We start from the raw sequence: 6000 nt of genomic DNA, 5'->3' as shown, positions 1-6000 counted from the left end.
TCTTGTCGGGTAGGGAGGGGTTCGTACTCCGGTGGCAGGTTCAGTACCCTACGGCTAGCTCGCTGGTCGGGGTTGGCATCGACGTCTTCTGGACGGTGTGGGCTTGGCTCACGGCAGGACGGGGGGTCCAGTACAAGGACATAAAAGCACCTCCATCAGATGTCACGTAGTAGTGATGGTGAAGAAAACAGAAAGTGAGAGAGGAATAAAGGAGAGATGCCTCGACCCGCACCACTACTGTATCGCAGGTAGGAAAAGAAAGCCGAATGTGATATAAAAAAATTGAGGGGAGCTTCCCAAACTGATTTTTGTTTTAAATAAAATAATGGAAAGTAAAGAAAAGAGGAAAGGTTAGAGTAAGTGAAGTGGGAGAAAGATAATTGATCACCATCGGCGAAACCACAGCCAGGGAGCGGGTTGGTACGGGATTTATTTAACCAAAAAAGATGTACAAGGATCGTTCTTTTCTTGAATACAAAGCACTTCTTGAGTACTTGAGGCTTGCTTGCCTTGCCTTTACTGTTGCCTTTGAAACTTGATTTCCACTCATATAAAATTCTTCGACTTGGTGAATAATAATTATCCATGCCACTTGAGTGTGTTGTTGTCTGATAAAATGCTTTGGTCTTGAAACGTTTTTGTGACGGGTGTTCCAATCCTACAAGATCGTGGGAATGCCCCAAAGCTATGCCTCGGGTTTACTTTTAGTGTATGTCGTCTGAACTGGAGAGTGTAACTGTACCTAATGTCAGACGAAAGTGCGTCTCAGGCCTAGCCCTTCCGGGGGTCGGCTCTCCTTCCGTGCGACATTAGGTCTGTGTTCAAATGTATAAAGCTCCGGTTTAGATGTTTTGGAAGCTATATTTCTAGGATTGTGTCCGCAATTATTTTCATAATTCCCTCACTAATTTAGAGATTTTGGTTGTTCTTTATTATTTCTGGTTTCCTTTTTTCAGGGTTTGTTCCAATTATTTTGCCAGTTTTTTACGTTGGGTTTCGGTGATTTTACATGATTCCAAATAATGATCAAATGATGATACGGTTTTCCTACAGTTGCATATATTTGTGCTAGACAAGTTGAATCTGAAGAAGCAGTGGGGAAATCTCCCGTGTCCTGAAATTGCTTGAGATGTGAAATAGTTACCTATAAAATTGTCGGGAATTGTTTTAACATTTTTGACCCATTTGCAAGTATAACTATTTTTTCCTTCCTGGTGCCATAAGATGTTCCACTTGTTTTGCACGAGTGTGTTGAGTTGTTTTTTGATGAATGTTTTTGTAATTGGTAAATATGTGTTCTCTCCTACTATACAAGCCTCTTTAGCTAATAGGTCTGCCATATCATATCCTGTGTTCTTACTATGTCCTTTAACAAACGATAACGTGATTGTGTCTTCTGGTGTATCTAACAGTTTATTCTTTATTTTCACTATAAGAGGGTTGGTGTTCTTGGGGTTTTTTAGTGCTTGTAAACATGACAGGTTCTCTGTGAGAATACGGAAAGTGCGATTAAATCCCTTTGACTCTATGTAATCTTTTGTTTTTTCTATTGCTATTGTTTCTGCTTCATAATTTGAAGAATATACTAGCAATTTGAACGATTTTGATGTAACAATTTCTCCTGTATGATTGTATGCGACATAAGCTGCTCCCACTTTTCCGTCCATTTTAGAGCCGTCTGTATATATCTTGATGTCAACCTTTATTTCTTTATCTGTATATGAAAAAGAAAGGTTTCTTGATGGATGAAATTCCCATAGGTCGTATTTTGATGTTATTTGATTCTCAGTAAAAATTATGTCGTTCCATGAATAGTTTTTACCATGTGCAAATATTTCATATATTTCTAATTCTTTTTCTATTGTTAGCGCTATGGGTGGGATATTGGAAAGTATATTTAAGGCATAGTTTGATGTAGTTCTATATGCCCTAGTGAGTAAAATTAATGGTATTCTTTGGATTGCTTTTAGTTTTTTAATTACCTCTACCTTTTTGTTATACCACACTGGGCAAGCGTAACCTATCATTCTTTCTATTCCTCTAATGTATATAGCTTTTAATTGCTTTTGCTGAATGCCCTTCCTTGGTCCCGTGAATTTACTCAATTGATGGGTTGTAAGAGTGACCTTATCCTTGATATATTGCATGTGAGGTATGAAAGACATTTTTGAAACAAAGATAACTCCTAATATTTTCAATCCCTTAACCATTTTTAGCCTCCCATCTCCCAATTTTATTTGAGGTGCATGGCTATTATATTGTCTGCCTACGGTTATGAAGTTTGATTTATCTGTGTTGAAAGTAAGGCCCATGTTTTGTGCACAAGAAAATACTTGATTTAATACTTGTTCTGCTTTTTCCTCCAAACTTTTCCTTGATTTCGCCCTAACGACTACTGAAATATCGTCTGCAAATGCCAAAACAGTCGCAAAATTGTGAATGAGGAAACGGACTTTATTGGGCGAACCCGTGCCCACAAAAGCAAGTTGCACTCGAAGGTAAACGATAGCGGCGAACGCAGTGGGCGATCGTCGGAAATCTGATCAGCGGCGAAACGCATCGGCTTTTATACATGAATCATCGAATGTTTCAGATTATTCCCAGGTGCCCGCGTGCCTTCCAGAAAGTTCTAGAGAATTCGCATCGGTCACACAATCAGATAACATATGCGTCGGTGAAAACGGACAACGGAAAGAAGCATCGATACCGTTCGAGAAACTTCCGATACACGCAGGCGCGTCCTGCGCCGAACGATAACGGTTAACATTTGTGAGCTGGTGAAGAGCGGTCACCGGTGAAAGATAAACAAGTACACGTGGCAATATCATGCACCCCCGTGCCTACTCTGGGCGTCCCTGTGAGCGCCTTTAGGACATCTAAAGAGTCGGTGAATATCGTAAACTCTTTGCCACTGTGCTTTTCCGTAATTTTACCCGCCTTTTCCTTCAGCTTCTCTTTGGCAAATAGGATGGCCTGCAGTTCAAGTGCCTCAACGGCCGGTACTTGCAGGTGTTGGCAGAATCAGGGCGTCTTGCTGCTCACCACTGCCAGCAGTAGTGAGACTTGGTTGCAACTCGCAGCCGGGCCCAACTCCACTCGGGCAACGGCGGCACTGTCTCCTTTCAATGCTCCGTAAAGGCCTAAATATAGTCCGACGTAGCGTGAACGCGCGTACACGTTATGTCAGGTTGGTGAGAACAGCGGCTATAGTTCGACCGATGCTTCAACGTACTGGCGCCGCCAACGTAGCCGGACGCGCGGCCAATGCGCTCCGACGCGCCCGGCGTCTGATGACGCTCGCCCGCGTGCCGATGCACTATAAACGTGCTATAATGATGTCTTGTGGTTTGACCTCTAGCTCTCAAGGTGAAAACTGTTGAGTCGCTGAAGGCTGCCCGAGGTAGCGTAATGAAGCTTTCGCTTCAAAATCTCATAGCCTTGTTAGGAAGCTCGCAAAATTCGTACCACAGTATACCACGCCATCGCAAATGGCATGGTCGAACGTTTCCACAGGACACTGGTCGCATCTTTGAGGGCATAACGCGACACGGTCAGCTGGACAGTTTCCCTGCCTCTTGTTTTGCTTAGCCTTAGGGCGACGTTAAAGCAGGACATCAAGTGTACATCTGTTGATTTAGTTTATGGTTCGTCACTCCGCCTTCCCGCAGAATTATTCGACCCAACATCACGCTCGCCTTGTCCCGAACCGTCCATGTATGTGGGGCAGTTGCGTACCGCTCTGCGCAATTTTCGTGTCCCGCATCCTCGCCCACAACACCGTAATTCGCCCTGCATCCCTCCTGACTTTCAAACGGCAACACATGTGTTTGTTCGTCGCGACGCAGTCCGTAAGCTTTTTAGCTCCCTTACGATGGCCCTTATCGCATCATCAAGCGCAGTGACAAGTTCTGTACGCGTGATTTGCACGGGCGCCACGACACCGTCGTTATTGACCGCCTAAAACCAGCCATCGTTGGAGATCCACTGCCCCATACAATTCCAGACCTTACCTACCCTCTCATCCCTGTCGCCGCTACTTCGTTGCATCCGCCGACCCCTTGCACGGTTACAACCACCAAGCGTTGTTTCGTATCGTTCAGGCTCCCGACTTACCCCGAGCCTCTTCACTAGCCAGGAGCCAATGTAGCAGCACCAGCAACGCGTAGAACTGTTGTCGACGCCGTCGGCGTTTTGCCCGCATTCGCACCGAACGTGCGCGGCGTCCGTGACGGTTGCCGGTGCCTCTTGCGGCGGCTCGGAGGTTTTAGGCCAGATCAAAACTGTACACTCGTCGAGCAGCGTCGGAAGATTTTTCCACCTTCTCGCCTCGCAACCTTTTTGATATAAATAAGCTTTTTTTTCTAGATGTGTGCTTATTCGTGCTTAAGCAACTACTAAATAATGCTACATGCTTCAATAGTAAAAACACGTCCCAGCAATGAATATTTCACTACGAAATTGCTAATTTTGCTACCAGAACGTTACGGGGGCTTGACGGAGATTCTTTTGAGTCTTTGCTACAAGCCTTTTTGTTTTTGGAGCTCCAAAATATTGCATATCCATTTGCGCACCTACATCAGCTCTTGCTCACACAAAGGCCCCGCGTACTTTACAAAGTACACTATCGTAGCATTTTCAGGAATAAAGCGCAACTTATGAAACTTTCACCATGTATTTGCAGTGTGGACATATCAATTAACACGAAAAATCAACATAATGGAACCGGTAGATGTTTCTTGGGTCTTAATGGGTAAATGATGGAACGAAAAAGAGTGCTCCCCACAGAGAGTTTACCGAATGTGTTTTTATTTTCTGAAGGGCCGTCACGTATGCACGCACAATATGCGATTTACTAGGATTTAATTCCCAATGCTATGATGACGATTTGTTGTGATCACACCTATAATCTTACACTCTTGACAAATAGTCAACTACCCTTCGTAAGCTCCATGCGTCCCACCTAACTTAATATGGTTATTTGCTGATCTACTTTATCTCGTAGAGCTACCTGCGGCTATGACGATGCCACCTCCATCTGTTCGCAATTTTTACACACTACTCAAAGGTATGTTCTTCATCTCGAACGCTGAGCAGCAAACGCTTCTATCAGCTTTGAACCTCAGCATTTCTGGAAGGCGGACGTTCCAAAAGTTCTGGCGGGGCATTTCTTGACATCTTAACATTACTCTGCGTTGCAATGTGTTGAATACCCCTCGGACCTTTTCTTCATCACACACCTTTCTCATAGTATTGCGAGAGAGAGAGAGAAACAACTTCATTTAGGTGAAAATAAATTTCACTGAGGGATGGTGGTCAGGCGGTGCCTGGCTGCCTTCTCCTGGCTCGTTGAATGGCCCGGAGTTGCACGTCGAGGCTAGAGTTCCGGAGCACGTTATCCCAGGCTTGGGGCTAGGGAGTGGTCAGGACATCAGGCGGGGGTGGGTCCTCGCTGCAGTCCCAGAGTATGTGGGCAAGGGTGGCGGTCGTGCCGCACTGCGAACAGTGTGGACTAAAGAGGTCGGGGTATATGTGACTGTATATTTGCGGGCAAGGGAACGAATGGGTCTGGAGGCGGCGCCAAACGATTTGCTGGGGTTTCGTGAGTTTGAGATGAGGTGGCGGTTTCGTTTGGCGGGCGAGGCGGTAGTGTTGGGCGATGTCGTGGTACGACGTGAGAGGCTCGCCGGAGCCCACCTCGGGATCCTTGGCACTGCCCGCCGCTCAGTTGACGAATCCTCGAGCTTGCCGGTCGGCGGCCTCGTTTTCCGGGTTGCCCGCGTGTGCAGGGACGCAAACTAGCGAGATGGGTGGGGGTCCTCGTCGTCAGGCTGACGAGCGAGGGGTTGAAGAAGGCGTAGGGTGCCAGGGGTGACGGTGCCGCGAGCAAAGTGAAATATGGCGGTTTTCGAATCGCTAAGTATCGTATTGTAACCGGCAGAAGCCGCAAGCGCGATAGCCGCTTTTTCGGCTTCAGCGGGGTTTAGGGCGCGGACGGAGCCG

The sequence above is a fragment of the Dermacentor silvarum genome, chromosome 5 (genome assembly GCF_013339745.2).
Source record: "Dermacentor silvarum isolate Dsil-2018 chromosome 5, BIME_Dsil_1.4, whole genome shotgun sequence".
In the NCBI taxonomy this organism is placed as follows: domain Eukaryota; kingdom Metazoa; phylum Arthropoda; class Arachnida; order Ixodida; family Ixodidae; genus Dermacentor; species Dermacentor silvarum.
This window is presented reverse-complemented; position numbering follows the sequence as displayed.